This window comes from Saccostrea echinata, unplaced genomic scaffold (genome assembly GCF_033153115.1).
Source record: "Saccostrea echinata isolate AGI-Se365-2 ecotype Australia unplaced genomic scaffold, CSIRO_AGI_Sech_v1 ptg000033l, whole genome shotgun sequence".
Classification (NCBI taxonomy): domain Eukaryota; kingdom Metazoa; phylum Mollusca; class Bivalvia; order Ostreida; family Ostreidae; genus Saccostrea; species Saccostrea echinata.
In genome coordinates, this window is record NW_026889782.1 from 11,105,981 (window position 1) to 11,123,934 (window position 17,954).

Genomic DNA, 17,954 nt, shown 5'->3' on the forward strand with positions numbered 1-17,954 from the left:
GGTTTCTTTAAAGTATGAAAAATAGTGTATCCTTCGTTATAAGCTCTGTTTCCATTGTGTATTTAATGTATAAATAATTTAACGAATTTCTAGTAAATCATTTCAAATACGACTCGTAAGTTAAGCAGAAAAGAAATCAAAGTTAAGCCAGCCAAATTAAAATTGTATGCTTATATCTTGTCGGTCTCTAGCATAAAAAAAGCATTTTAGGTGTCAGTTAGTCATAAAACTTACTACACGTCGAACACACGCTAATGTATTCATACTAATCGCACGCTTGATAGACGCTCCTCCTAATTCAAATAATACAATTACCCACATAGCTGTAATTGCGAAACCGGAATGTTGCACTGAAGTATACGATTTCATTTAATCGATATAATGTATATATTGAAAGTTTCTTTGCTAAAAAAATCTTTTATGAGAATCTATAAAGACTATGCTTGAAGACTTTAGCTATAATATTACAATGTTCTGATTTGAAAAGGTAAATTTCTGCATTTAAAAAGGGGCGAGAAAGCAGTGTTATGAGGATTCATTCTATTATAAATTATACCAAGCTGGGGTACAACAGAGTGGCATACCTTTCTATGTTTATCATGTAAAGTGGAGCATTTTCCTTGTGGAACAGTTATTATGCGTTTTTCACGATTTTTCCTATAGTATACATTATAGATAAGTGTAATAAATATAATTTGTGAGAAAAACAAATTACGAATTCTACTGGGGTGCTTAAAACTTATATGCAAAGCTGTAATCCATTGTCTCCAAGAACGGTTAGTTATAAAACGAAATTGAAAGTAAATGAGAACAAAAGACTATACTTTTGGAATCAGTTGTTATTTCATAAATAATTTGAATAGGTGATAACACCTATTCGAATAAGTGATATCACCTATTCAAAATGATTAAGTGATATCACTTATTCGAAGAGGTTATATCACCTATTTGAATTGGTGATATCACCTATTTAATTTGAATAGGTGATATCACCTATTCGAATGTGATATCATCTATTCAAAGGGAATAAGTGATATCATCTATTTGAATGGGTGATATCACCTATTCGAATAGGTGATATTACCTATTCAGAAGCTACATAGGTGATTTCACTTATTCGAATAGGTGATATCACCTATTCGGATAGGTGATATCACTTTTTGGCAGTAAATACCAAAGCGGCACCTCATAGGAAAAACAGTTGTCCACAGTGAATCCTGGGTCCAGAAAATAGGACCATGTCATTTCAACATTGCCGTAAAAATCAATTGAATAAAATATCAGTTAGTTAAGTACTGATAGTAAGCTGAATATCCTCTCATTTACAAGTTTATTAATTGTTACAAGGTGACGTCTGTTCACTCCAAGAATCAGCAGAAATGACGTAGAGGGTTGTCTATCTGCTCACTCCTAGAATCGACAGTCAAGACAGAGAGGGCAGGCTAACAATTTCAACAAGGAATCAACAGAGAGGTTTGGATTTCCTTGTATGATGACTTGTATGATGACGGCAAAATTTGGAAATAAAGAAAAAAAATTAAACACACAAAAAATTGACTTTTTTACTGCAAACTATGCTACAAATTGAAAATCAATAAAATAACAAAATTTACAGTAGTTTCTTAAGGGAAGAGTGAATTTCCCATGTGATGGCTTATATTGCCTTGAAACTGTTCATCTTTCTTTACAGGAGTAAAACGTCTGATTCATTTCCTTCATTTATTAGTAATAGGAAAAGATTGACTACAATAAAGGAAATAACAAAACTTACTATGTTATACAAAATATAAATATTTGACTTTAAATTGTGCTAGATAATTATAACTGACTGATATAATTAAATTTATAAAAATACAATAAATAATAAATACATGACAATACTGAAAATTTAGGCGAATAGAAAATATGAAATTTATGCTCAACCTGTGTGTAGTAACTTTGTTTACATTCTTTTACTGACAATTCACCTAGTTTCAATGCATGGGAATACAATATGCAGATATACATCTATTGAAAATATGTTGAAACAACTATAGAATTTATAATTACCGTGATTATTTCCAATACATCTAAGAAAAACAGCTTCAAGTATAACACTACAGAAATATTAACTCATGCAAATTTGGCGCGTTTCTAGTTCATGTTTTTACCAAAAAATACCTTTCTGACAAAATTGGAAAATACAAATAAATTCAATCGGATAAAACTGGAAAACATCAAACAAACACTTTACATGGCTGCTAAAATATTCAGCAGGGACGCCGTGACGTCATAACGAGCACTAATATCACAAACTTCAGCCAGGGTTTTTATTACCCGAAAATGAGAAATCTAATTTGTAATATCAATAAACTGATTTAACTTCAAATAGTTTATCCTATCAATTCAACGCAATGGATATTCAATACTAATAGATTATCAATTCCTGACCTTTCTGATAACTTAACATACAAGATTAATAAGTTGTCATCTTATTTGAAATTGATAGTGATATGAAATGCACGTTCATGTTGTGTATTTGTCTATTAAAAAAATCACACCCTCCCCTCAACCAATGAAAAAACAAAGCTTTATTATGAATTTGAATTTGTCAAGGAGCAATTAATAGTACATAGAATTTTTTTTTTTTTGGGGGGGGGGTGTTTTTCTTACTCCAAAGATTTTTGTAAAAAAAATAAATAAATAAATAAATAAAAATAAATTTAAGGAGGGATTTTTGTCTGGTTTCTGACTAGATGAAATATTCAAAGTATATTTGCTTATATGTCTTATATATTTAGATGTAAGGAATTTAAAAGATCATATTTTTTCTTTCCCCATCAAAATTGTATAACTTTAAATAGAAATGGTAAATAAAAATGATACACTGAGTTTGAAATCGAGCAGGGATAATATTTCGGCGGAACGGCGGCGTATGAAAATATATCCTTTTCTGCTTCTTAAAATTACTAAAGAAGAATGAATTTAGTTAAAATTTCTAAACAATCAAAGACTTAAAGAAAATTTCAAATGTAAGTAAAATTAATAATAATGGACTCTAATTTTAAAATATATCAAATAAATATGATTTTCCAAACAAACTACAATTTTGTTAACTTTTAAAAGCTTTCTATCTAAGTACTGATTTGAGCAAAAATCCATTAAAAAAGTGTTTTTTTTCTCTTAGTAAACGGTCAAAACTTTTTGTTTTTGTATCAATTTATATCTTTATATGACTTATTTACCATATGTGAAAATAAGAAAAATTTAAACATAGAAAGCATATAAAAATAACTAATTTATCCTAAAAAAAAATAAGAAAAATAGAAGGAATTTGGATTAGCCAATATATTATCTATGTCAATTTGGTAGTATTATTTGATAGACTTTATATGGTAATATCTTTTATGCAAAAAGAAACACATTAAACCTTTTGAAAAAGAAGTAGGCATCACATTGGCAACAGTATTTTATTATTCTTAAGGTCAATGAAACAGATAATGACCTTGACCTGATCTTGCTTTTAAAATTAAACGACCAAATTTAATCTAATTGATACCATCACAATGATAACGTCCTCTTGAATGTATGAAAATTACATTATTTTTTAAAAATGCAAGACACATGAGAAGAATCCCTCCTTAAAGGCAGTTAATTTCTCTATTCTATAAATAGAAATTGTCTTTTTAAGCTAAAAATACCTTGATTGTGTATCGCACGTGACCTGTCTGTCCATGAGGCAGCGTGGTTACGTTCACTCTCACACAGGTATTGGCTTTTGTGCGCTGTTCGTAACATTTGAACATTTTCAGCGTCTTCCTTGAAAACGCTGAACCAATTTCAACTGATTTTTGGGTGAAGGGAAACGAAATTAATGAATTTCCTGATTCCTGCCTCCCCCCCCCCCTCCTCCTCGGGAGTCTGAGGTGTGGGGCTAAAACCAAAAAAAGTAATGCAAGATCTCTAAAAATTTTCTTTAATCCTGGCCACCAAGCAGCCAGACTGTTGGCATGATTGTAAGAGGCATTGACTCCTTGACAAAAAGTGTGAAATTCCTGGCCAACGGGTGAGGAGTTCTGGTGCTAGGGCTTGGCTACAGTACCAACCAGACCCAACCTGACACAAAGCAGTCCCAGAGCATTCCCTGAGACTGCTAATCCAGTCCCACAGCGGTCCCAGAGGAGTCCCACAGCGGTCCCAGAGCAGTCCCAGAGGAGTCCCTGCAGTCCAAGCGCTCCCAGAAAGCAGTCCCAGCAGTCCCAGAAAGCAGTCCTAGCAGTCCCAGTGGGCGGGGTTAATTAATTTAATGGGCGGAGTCTACCCAGAAATGAGATTACCGATAAACAATGTAACTATAAAAGGCAGTTGAAATTGATGATAATTTCTTTCTGAGTAGTATCTACAAATATTTACCATTCTAACGCGACAGTCATTTCTGAACTATTAAGAAAATCACAGTACGCGTTTAGAAACAAATAATAATTATTGAACAAAGAAGTTCCCATTAATAACATGAACATTTATACACAATTATTTGGTATATTAATTTTTCACCAAAATAAATCAATGTCTTTATTTTCTGTGATTGATATTGATTTTCGTATTTATTTATTTTTTTAATAGAAAATTAAAATTTTATTGTTTATTTTCTACCAGAATTAGCTTTTAATAGATCGTATAATTATAGAGCAAGGCCAATTCCCATACTATACTCTGAATTCATTTTCCTAAATAGTGAAGCTTTTGAAATATCCTTTGATAAATTTTGCCGAGTATTATGTTTCAGTCATGATTATTTTCAATGACTTGCCAATTTAATTATCGTTAGATTCTCAGTTTTAAGTGTTTTATTATATAAATGTTCAAGTGTACATCTATAAATCACGCGAATGGAACCCTCAGATCATGTTCAAAATTGATTAATCCCGAAAAAAATGTATACACAATTATTGAAACAAAATTTTTTTGCAGTACATAAATCGAAATGAGTGTATTGTTGACCAGCGTGTTCAGTGATGTGTAACACTGATACCCAAGTAACATGCATAGACTTTCTGCTAATTATGTCCAAAGGCGATTGAAACCTCAGGTGTTGACACCATTTTATACCATATTGTATTGCTTTTTATTAATCGGCAAGGTAAACACAAAACAAATAAGAAATGTCCCAATTCCCGGTATTTTCAAATGTTTATTTTTTTAAATAAATGTACTCTTTCATTAACTTGTTTATAAATTAAAAACTAATTCATAAATAAAACCCCCAATAATTGTTCACATTGTTTATGTGACAGAAGAATGGTAGAATAATTTTATTTCATGGTCATTTAATAAATTATTAGGTTTTATTTGAGGGTGGTAAAAAATAGCATGGAGTGCTCTTTTTTAAGCATGGTATAGCTTTTCAATTAAGAAAAAAAATCCAGTACAGTACGTCCCGCTGAATATCTTACTGAAATGACAAGTTTGGTTGTTTTTGTTTGTCTGTTTTTTTATAGTGCTAATGCAAACTTTGAGTACATAATTTAATAGCATTAATTTATTAAATAGGATTAGATATCTGTTTTCAAATACCTGTATTGAAGTTTAATTTAAGGGATAAAAATATTAATCATCCCCCTGACTTCCCTTTTTAACTACTTTCATTTTTTACAATTAATTCTGGACTACAATTGTGTAAATTTACAACCCCTGAAGACATTTAGTAATTACATGCATATCTATCTCTACTTATTTAAATTTTGTAAGAAATACTTTTTTTTTTTATCTTAAACACCTCTCTGCAGAAAGTAAACAAAACAACAACAGGGATCCTGCAAATTCAGAATACACAAGGGGCGGAGCTATCATGTCACTCAGAACCTTTTGCACGCATGAGATTATATAGTAAAAATGCATTAATTCTTTGAAATTTTTTTTGTAAGCCTGCTCCTGGGTATGAAATAAATTAACTAGGTAAATAATTATAATGAGCAAATTGTGAGATTTATGACCCCCTGGATCAAGATCTCTGGTGTTAGAACAGGGCTCTATTGATTAAATAGTGAAAAGGGAATAATTCTTTGAAAATCTTCTTCTCTCCTACTGGGTATCATTTAAACGAAGTGCATGGATATGATAAGCAAGAAAATTGGGAATTTCATGGCCCAGGGTCGGGATTCTGGTGAAAGGGGAGTGGCTTTATATATAGTGAAAACGCATTTTTTTTTTTTAAGAATATATTTTTTTCTGCTCTTGGTAAAGCAAAAGGAACCAAGAGGATAGTTATAATGAGCAAGGATGCTTCTTCTAAAACTGCGAGTTTTATGGCCCCTGCTTCAGATGTTCTCTTGCTCCTTGTCATGATCGGGAAATAACGGGAAAATCCGATGACAATACAGTGTGTAAATAATGGCCTTCCAATTAGTATGAAAAACATCAGTCAGCATTTGACTTAATGATTAATTGTATTTGCTGACAAGGTCATTGAATCGACCATAGAACTTAGGAAATGATGATTTTAAACGAGACTGCTGATATTCTTGTTTCATCAACTTGTTTGTCAATAATTTACCTCGTTTTAGAAATTGTACATAAATTGCATACAGTAGAGCACGCTCTTGCGTATCGAATCAACTGAGAGATATATACCCCGTATGCAGGTGATGAAGGTATATTGCTGCATAAGTATGGGAAGTTAACTATTAAAAAGTTAGAGTCATCACGTTTATCATAAGGCTTGGTTGTTAGATTACCATTTACGTCTTTTTCAAGTAAAATATCTAAATATGAAAGAGATGTGTCAGACTCTGTGGTATCTTTTATCTCAAGCTCACCAGGATTTATCGTATCAACATAAGAATGGAAATAACCATTGTTAATTGACAATACGTCGTTGATATATCTAAATGTCGAGTTGGAGGCCACAGCAAGAGTTTTATTCTTTTCACGTATAAGATTTTGGACAAATTCTGCTTTATATGAATACAGAAAAAGGTCTGCTAATAACGTGACGCAATTGGTACCCATGGGAATTCCAATAGATTGTTGGAAGACCTGGTACCAAAAACCACATAGATATTGTCAGTCAATAACTCAAGAATCTTTTTACTGTTAACTTCGGGGTACTTGTGTGTACAATCAGAATGTTTTTTACCAAAATAATTTTGAAAATGACCAATGACAAGGTAAGTAAATTTACGAGTTCCATTTTTATTGAAAGCTGTCTATGATATCAAAAAACCTGAACCTTAATTTACCGTTGGGAACGATTGTGTATAAAGTTGAAAAGTCGTAAGTTTTTAAGCTGTTGATTTTGTAAGATCTTGTGATTTCAAATTTTCCAAAAGTTTCTTGGAATTTTTAAGTCTCCACTTCTGATTTACACCACTTCTCGGTTGCACAATACTCTTGAAGTTTCTCCTTCACTACTGTTAATATCTTATTGAGGAGTAAAGAAAGAGTATGTATCATACATTTATTGCACGATCGTAAGGGAAATATAAAGATTTATTCAGCAAAGAAAAATCATATTCCCCGAGGGTTTCGCCCGAGGGGAATATGATATTTCTTGGCTGAATAAATCTTTATGTTTCCCGAACATTTATGCAATGAATTGTTTATTATACCGAAACAAGCAAAAAAAATTTAAATAAACATGAACTTTCAAATTCCGCACCGCTCTCAAATTCACGTTCATTTTCAATGTAAAGTTACTTTGACACGTCACACTCTGATGAATCAATTAGCGACTTTGTGACGTAAACCAGGCTATTGTGACGTCAACTACTCCCAGGAGTTTTCGTTCAACGAACGATTACATTTGCAAGAAATGCACTAGGTTTCCGAAGAGGTGAAATATGGTGAAAAGCATGCAAATGACAGGGAAATATGAAGATTTATGGCTCTGTCACGTGATAATCTATTACCAATCAGATAATGCGTTTTGTAGAATAATTATAATGAGTTATAATAATATGTATTGTACCCATGTGAATATTAAGGCTCTTGGGTCTCTTGCTAATGTACGAGGGTTGTTACAAAAGTTCGCGGACATGTTAATGTAAGGAGAATTATTTCGTACTTTGAAGAATTTAATGACACATTTTTTATTAAATTTTTCTCTTTTATTGATAATTATACAAAAACTCGAGTCAATTAACAAATATTTTGTAACTATACAATGTTGATTACTTTGTTGTCATAGGATTCACGGAACAACCACTTGAAGTTTTTTGACGTTAGATGACGTGACAACCTAATTCCAAACTTGTCAAACCTTTTAATAATGTTAAATCTTTCAGTTCTACACACTTGTTTTGTCTTTTCCCCTTTTTAAAATGTGGCAAGACATGTTACTTTTTTTTCAAATATATGTATGTCTCTTGTCGCTTTTCGAATATGTTTTTTTCGAATATCCGTTACATCCTAAAATTATTGTCTACACAGTTTAACGTTAAGATACATGTAATACGGAAACAATGCAAAATCCATAGAAGCAATGATCAGACAAAAAACAGGGTATTGCAAGAGTTGATTCACAAAAAAATTGCAATTTTTCCATACTTAAAAAAAAACATCAAATGTTTGCATATATATTGGAAGATACTTATGCTTGTTATCTGCTGAGTTTTATTGAATTCAGGCGAAAAGCCTCCTCACAATACAATTTGTCCGCGAACTTTTCTCTCAGCCCTCGTATATTACATTTAGACTTTGAGTTTTGGTAATTTTTTTCTTATAAGAGTTTCTGTAGATGAGTGATTTTTTCTTCATGTAATAAACATTATCACAAACATCTTGTCATCCTTCTATGATAACTTGGATCCAATTATAGGATTTTTGTCTTTAAAGATAGCATATTGTTTACATAGTTATCTTGAGAGAACATACGACATAAGTACTAAAAAAAACTTGAGTCCGGAAAAAAACATACTTGAGAAAAAACATTAGAGGAGTGACATTTGCGTATATCACAAATATAATAAGAGATTGGGAAAACCAGTTTTGTGTACTGAAGCCCATGCATTTTACATGTATATTGAGGAGGAAAATATAGTACAAATGAAAAGCTTTCTTTGATCAATAATTAAAGAGGCCTACTCAAGTAAGTTGATTCTAAAAGGATTTTAACAACTTCTTTTATATTCGTAAATTCCACTGTAGTCTTAATGACCTTGTTTGCAAACACAACTTGACTATAGGTCATAATTTTTCTGATAATTCTCATACCTACTGTTAGGTCATTGTTATTAGTCCCCTACCGGTGAAACCGGAGGGGACTATAAGTTTCCTCTGAGTTTGTCCGTCCGTCTAGCTGTCTGTCTGTCTGTCTGTCTGTCTGTCAGTCAGTCTGTCCCACTTGGTTTTCCGCACTTTCTCCTAAATGCTTGCAGATATTGAGCTGATGTTTGGTATGTGAGTGTATCTTGATGAGTTACAGATCACGTTTGCATTTCGTTCCGCTTCATTGATTTTTGATGGAATTATAGCATTTTCAATTTTTAACGGGAACCAGATTACACTTGCCGGTAGGGGACTAGTATTGCTAATGCAATACTCTCAGAATGCTTGTTTTTCCTACATTGACTACAAATTAATCCATCTACCTGATTCATAGGGCTCACGGCGAGCGTGACAGGTCGAACATGGAATGAGGTCACGGCCAGCGTGACTTGTCGAACATGGAATGAGCTCACGGCGAGCGCGACTGACCGAACAGGGAATGACCTCACGGCGAGCGTGACAGATCGAACATGGAATGAGTTAACGGCCAGCGTGACAGGTCGAACATGGAATGTCCTCACTGCGAGCCTGACTTTTCGACAAGGAATGACCTCACTGCAAGTGTGACTGGTCGACAAGCAATGGGCTCACTGCGAGCGTGACTGGTCGAACATGGAATGAGCTCACCGCCAGCGTGACTGGTCGAACATGGAATGAGCTCTCGGCAAGCGTGACTGGTCGAACATGGAATGCTTACTGACGCCCCCTCCCCCTTCTGCTGTTTCCAGGGTTGCGTGTTTTAGCCTTTACATTCCTAAAATTTGACTATGGTCCTCTGTATGTTTTCTGTACCATAGCAACATTGGTTACACAAATGATTAGTATAAATGTATTGCAATATGAGTGTGAAAATAAAAAGAATATGCATTGCGATAAGTAATGAAAATTTAACGGTAATTTTGACTTAATCTTACTTTTATAAGTAGCTATTCATTAAAACAGGGACATTTTAGATCATGCCCGCGCATTCACTTATCTTTTCCACGCAATCGAGCATTTTAGCGCTTTTAATCATATTCTTCTACAATGAGCCACAGCCACTATTTTTAAACAAATTTTCATAAATAGGGATATCTTGTAAATGTTGTTGATGCCTTGAGATTGAATCTCATCATATGCTTATCATTTGCATCAAACTTAAGATTTAGAAGTGTTTAAACAATAAAAAATCGATGATAAAAAATGTATAAAAAATGGGACTGTAATTCAAATATACATGATAAACGGGATACGCTTTTTTATTTTAATCTAGCAGAATTTGTGAAGTATATGCGACTGCACCTTGTGTAACAGGGGGTTGTATACAAAGAAATAACCACGCCTCTGTTAGGGTACAGGTCATATTTATTAAAGACACAGTGAGCATTCGAAAACATGAAGATAGCCCTGAAATATAACAAAACAACATCATCTTATCACATCAAATCAATCAGATTATCACATTATTTATACGTACATAAATCTCTAATAGATAAACTATCTATAATATATATATATATATATAGACGAGACGTATATATGTATATTTAATCTTAATTAGGGAAGATAACTCTCACAGTAATATAAAAAGCACTACATATTTTTCCCGTGTAAAGGCATAAGCAATATTACTGATTAAAAGAAAAAGTTCCTCACCATTCTGTGGGAAAAGGCTACCACAAGAATGTGTAATCTTTACATCTGATCATGAATATGTCTATGGACTTTTTAATTTAATACAGTATACATTAAAATAAATGTTCAATTAAAATAAAATAATCTGCTCACTTTGAACAAGTAACCAAATATCTGGGTGATATAATATTGCGTAACTTGATTATAACAATTTACACTTTCAGTGTATAACATTACTGATCTTTATAATCAATAATTTCAATCATAAAAATATATATCTTTCTCTCATGGTCATTCATTCAATTAATATGAAGTGTAGAATTGCAGATCTATAGACGGGACATATTTATTGACAATTAGCAATAAGGAATAATTAATTTTAAATTAGTACTTACATGTACCAAAGAATAGAAATGGAAAAAGTCAGTCTCCAGGATCAATGTCAAGGGTCCATAAAATTAGTCTTTGCCATGTCTCAACAAGACAAAGAATGAACATTTTAGCCGTAAAACCAATGACCATAAGAAAAAAAAACCCCAATGAAATCCAACTTCATAAACAAATTACCAATAGATTCCATTAAAACTTCCAAATCTTTTGACCTGCCTTAAGGTAATTAATCATCTATATACAGGTGTACAGGTAGGGCTAGGGATATAAAGATCAAACGTTTTATATATTTTATCCATAATTATTCATATTTTGTTTCCATTTAATTTAAAGCATTTATTTATAAAGAATAATTCACACTACTACACTTCTATATGGAGATGACTTTTTGAGACTGGAAAGATTTTTTCAAGGTTAATTTGCCAGACGCTATATTATTGTAGCCTTACATATAGTATTTTAGATATTTTGTATTCTATTTTTATTCTTCTGCGAAATAAAAAATAAAAACAAGAAGTAATTGAATACAGGGTGGCCTTACCTTTGTTTATAAAGAGGGATAATACGATACAGACTACAAACCAATCCCTTCAAAATGATTCATTTGTTTGACTGTTCTATAAATAACATACAGGGGAAAAATCCATATTTGTTAATCATACATAGTTTGAGAATATTTTTCTATTTTTATTTTTTTTCAAGAGAAGATAAAAACAAATTTACTGCTTAACATTAAAAAAATATCTTGACTCGCAGAATTATTATTATAGTATTGTGTATGCGAGAAGAATTTTTCTTCCGGATTAAAGTTTTCTTTTGCTGAAGTTTTTATAACTGACAGACAATGTATTGTGACATGATCTTCTTCATAAAACCCTTGTCGTATATTAAACACAGAAATAAAATGAGTATTAAATAATAATGATAATAATAAAACGCATACAACGAGGCAGACAAGTAACGTTGTATATTGAGAGGATGACTAGTTTATTTACGGAATAAAAAATAGAGCTTAAGGGGAAAATCAGTTCGCATGAGTCACGTTTGTTTACTTTTATCTTTCATACTGGCAGCCGGTATCCAAAGTGGAACTCAACAACAACTCGATTCACTGATAAATTTTTATTTAAAACATGGCTTCTTATTAAAATATTTTTCACACTAACCCTTTCGAAAGAAAAAATAATCAGAGAAGGGATTTTTTTTTTTTTTTAATTTTAAAGACGTGATTTGATGACATCAACATATATTTCAGAATTTAAAAAAAAATGTCTTGATTTCTTTTCCTGTCTGGATAAAATTTATTAGGTTGTTTGTTATCAGAAATGACCTTGGACTGATGTATTTTTCAATAGACTATAGCAACAATTGTAGATTTATTTGTAGAAATAGTACACATGTCTAAGAAATATCTAATCATCTCTGCTATGAAAATAGAGAGTCAAATGCACAAGTCTATTTTTGATTTACTAGTTATCTCCTAAGATATCTGCAGATCTATACATACCTCGACGGTCTGAAAAAATGGATTGGAAGACAAAATCAATCGTTCCCCAAAACCGTTGTTGACAGCTCTGTTGGACTTGGAATTGATACTATCGAAAATGCAGTCTTTTTTTATGCAATTTTGAATATAGCTTGACAATTCCTTCTAATGTACTTCGTGTATGACCTGTAAATATACATTTAACTTTTCCTAACCCTGGTAAAGCCTTTCGAGTCTTCAGGTCTAATATTTTCCCCTCTGAAGCTCTGAGAAAAAAAAAATTGAAATTTAACAGATTCCTATTGCCGGAAAGGCCTAAGAAGTTGTAATCATAGTAAATAGTACTATTTTGAAAGGATAGATAAAATGTAGAGAGCGATTAGCTGAGAAACATCTCTTGTTGTCTATTGCAATTTTCTATGACTACTTTATGGATTTCTAAAATTTTGATATTTGTGTCAAATGAATGGAATTTTCTGACGTAAGATAACCATTCCAGAAATCATTGAACGTTTTGATCAAACAAGTCTTAAAAAAAGTTAATCGCCCATAGAAAATTGTCTTATGTTCGTGGAAAGTGACCTTTTATGTTTGTGAAGATAAGAATATAAATCATATATACTAATGCATCATATTATATATACATTCTGAATTCGCCTTATTTAATTCCTTTTTCAACAACAAAACATGTTCAAACGACTTCTAAAGAAGCAGAAGTGATCAATTCACAATTAGTGCAATTTTCTCTTTTCTTTCAAGATTATATAGTTTTAACAGACGATATAATATTAGGTGTACTTGACTTCTTAGATCGCTTGTCATGCTTTCTCAAGGTCAACGACAACAGACGAGGAAAAAAACTGTCAATACAATTCGCAATCCATAGCATTTAAAAATAGCAATAATCACGTCATGGTTTTTCTTTGTAAAAAACCTAGACAAAAAACCCACGATAAATATTTGACACTGTAAGAAGCTTGCAAATTCTGAAAGAAAGGTATGTATATTAAATTCATTAGCACTAAAAACAGAGTAAACTTTAATTGAGAGAGGCAAATCTTTTTTTCATCGTTTAATCTAAGCAGATATATACATGTGTATGACTGTCTTCGTTTAAATATGTACGTCCTTTTGATCGTGCGTGACCTAGTTTAGTGCTCGTAACCCTTAGATCTTCCACATATTTTAATGTTTGTTTTCTTTCTCATCTTTTTCTTAAAGTGGGGTGTTTTTATCAGAAAAATTAACATTTTTATTCTTAAGCAAATGTTCTTTTTTAAATAATCCTTAAAAGTCCCTTTTCATTGCTGGATAATACAGTATAATATATTCTAAATAAAGCCTTTACATGTGTATAAAATGAGAACAATTAAGGTCGGTTTAATGGGGGAATAATTAGATCGACGTATTTATAACTTACTTCTTTTTAAATTTTACTTGAGGATATTTTTGTTCCTTCATACATTTATATCATTGTTATATCATTATCTTATTTTCTTTTAATGAATTTGTAATTACTTGTAACCGATGAAACAGTCTATCTCTTTCGTTCTGCAATCTAAAATCAACTCCCTAAAAACATGCCATGTTGCTTAAAAAATGGGATTTAAAATCATATCCGTCCATAGCAAAGTCAATGTACGGTACATGGTGAAAAAAAAAAAAAAAAAAACATGACTTAAAAAATGACGGAATGTTTGAGGCACAAAAAAAGGGAATTTAAAAAAGTCAAAAGTTTGCAAACTCTTATTACTAAGCAGGTGCCCCGGAGAGAGGTTAATTATTTTAGAAAGATGGATAGTTTTTTATTTGTATTATATTCACGGTTTTATTATCAATTCAACGTTTTATGAGGTCTCATAAACTGTGTGTAAAAAGATTGATTTAACTTATATATATATATATATATATATATATATATATATATATATATCTATATCTATATATATATATATATATATATATATATATATATATATATATATATATATATATATATACAGGTGAACTTCGGTATCTCGACATCGGATATGTCGACAACCTGGGATATGTCGACATTCTTCCGCGGTCCCGGCAGTATTTACTATATAAATGATTTGCAAAAACTCTGATATGTCGACCGCGGTAATGTCGACAACCCGGGTTATCTCGACGTATATTCACAGTCCCAAGAGCAAAATTTACCTGGCATATGTCGACATCGGCAATTTTCTGCTCTACTGAACCTTACTATTTGTCAGATAGGGTCGCTCGTTACGCACGGAGAACTCTGGGTATCTCGACGTCGTCAAAATTTCACACCTTTCACACCCATGTTTTGACTGCACGCTGCTTAATTAATTTTATAGACTGTGTTTGTAGGTGAATCCCAAGCCCCTTCGGCGTCTTTGAGAAGTTAATTGAGCTTGGGTAATATCATTGGTAAATCTACACGATTCTGCGTAAATGTACAGAATGTTATTTATATCGAAACGTAACATAACTTTTAAATTTGAAAAAGATAACTAAATTACAATGAATAACAAACACACTGAAAAATTCAAACTAAGAAATTAAAAAAAATGTTTTAATGATATTTTGTAGTTAAAATGTATTCAACAGGAAACAATCCAATTAACGACACGATTGACAGAATCAGCCGTAATTCGTGCATCTGTACATCACTACGTTAGTTTAGATACAGAAATCTCTTTAAAAAATTAATTTTAATGTACATTCTTCCTGAATGAAATAAGAAAAAAATAATCCGCATTTAATTTTTTTTTTACCGTATATCGGATGTCGACTTTATACGGTTCGAAGTTTATAGAGCGCATTTCGTATCCTGTTCTGACGAAAAGGCAAGTAACACCCGAATGCAGCTCAATGCTGTAACTTTGTGCTGAAACTTTGTGAATTTAGAAAGATTTCGATAAAGAACACGTTTTATAAACAAGATATATAAAATAACTTCTTAGATTTTTAATAAAAATAGAGGAATTTTGAAATATGTTGAGCTACAGGCTATATTAAAGTCATGTACATATAATAAGCTTGTCTGTTTTGCTATGCAATGAAATCTTGGTCGTCAAGTCTCAACTCTGATATCTCGACACCTCGGATATCTCGACATTTTCCGATGGTCCCGTCGATGTCGAGATAACGAAGTTTACCTATATATATATATATATATATATATATATATATATATATATATATATAAAGAGAGAGAGAGGGAGAGTATATATATATATATATATATATAGAGAGAGAGAGAGAGAGAGAGAGAGAGTTTAATAATCTGAAGGAAATTTTCTGTTCATCGTATCCTGGCTTTAATCAATATTTTTTTATGTTGCAGAAAATATTCGACAATGGTTAAAGCAGATCCATGTGCTGTTGACTCTTTTTCAAAGACTTCGAAACAAGGACAAACCGAATCTGGTAAGGTGATTTTTCAGTGTCTTATGGAAGAATATAAATCCAAGATATTACAAATAGTTTGGTTGAAGTATAAAATCATTTATTAAAAAAAAACTACCTTTCACATGGAACTTTGTAACAGGTTTATTTTAAATTTAAAAAATGTAAGACGTTCACAATTGCCTTAGTTCGGTGAAGTCCAGTTTAAATTAGCTGTACAATACAAATGAAAATCCAGGTTCATTTTCGTTTGAAATCACATATTTAAATTTACAAGGAGTGTCTAGATCTTTTTTTCCTTTTTGAAATGGAGGATTTCCTTTTTAAAAAAAAATGAATAAACTCGTATATATTCAGCACATTATTGAACTTTATAAGCGGAAACAAGCACATCATTCTAAGAAAATTGAAGGTACTATGAAATATTAAGATAACGAACAGTATTCAATCTCGAAAGTCCAATGAAGCGATACAAATTTGAAGCAGAGCAAACAAGGACCTCAGAATTTAGAGATAGGATCAGGTGTCATGGAGAAGTGAGAATCCTCTGCCGACCGGTCACACCCGCCGTGTGCTCATTGGCATGATCGGAAAAGAAACCCCGAAAAAATCCGTAGACAGTTCAGTGTATACGTAATGGCCTAACAATTAGTATGAAAAACATCCGTCATCATTTGACTTGATGATAGGTTGTATGTGCTGACATGGTACAAGGAAATCTTAAGCTTTAAATTTTTGTGAAAAGACATTTGATTTATTTGAAGCTTCATAACCATTGATATTTTCAGTCGAATTATAAACCTTGGTAACTCAAATTGATAGTATCTATGTTCACTACAATTTTATTTTTGTATAAGTAGAGTATCATGTCTAATAAACTTTTCTTTGTAACATTTCAGAGACTGAACACACAATGCAAATGTATGTATTTTTCTGCTATTTCAGACAAACTAGACAAAAATGTTGTTGTCTGCAATGAGAGAAAATATAAGATTGGGGGTACCAAAGTTATTCCAGATAACGAATTACCAGACATTCCAAAAAATCACGTTACAAGTGTCAACGACTTGAAAGGTACTTTTTTCTGGTTGAGCAAAATGATCTAGACTAAAACTGCCGATAATCATGCTAGATCTGATATACCGGCAGTATTATCATTATTATAATCGTTATTATATTTTATGCAATAAATATTTTCAAGATCAAATTTCAAATTAAATAATAAAAAATCATTTTGATGATTTTTAATATTCAAAAAAAAAAAAATATTGCATGTAAATAAAAGTTATCGTTCGAGTTATGGACATAGAAAATGATGGATTCGAGTTAAGGACATAGAAAATGATGGATTGTATGTTATGTGCATTTTTTTCATGATTGTAGATGACCTAGGGGTGAATAGCTATGTACTGGAGTATCGTGTTCCCAACTTTGGTAATACGAGAGTTATTCCAGAGGATGAATCACAAGACATAACAGGAGATCCAGAGAAACAATCTATCTATGAGAGAAATGTTATAGGTATTTATTTAACCTTTAGCAATCTACAAAAAAAGTTAAGGTTCCTTGAATATCTGTTTTTGCATACCTTTGAATATACCAAAATATTTATAATTATGATTATTTTTTTATTTCAAAACTATTTTCAAAATGTCTGAAAAATATATCGACCAAAAACGTGATATCAGCAGTTCAAGTGATTTCTAGTAAAGGATTATATAAGAAATACCATCCTCATGAATCTTGCACAAATGCCTGGTAACATACCCCAAATCTTTGTGAGGGAACTTCTTTAATGTTTGTTTTCTTTCTCATCTTT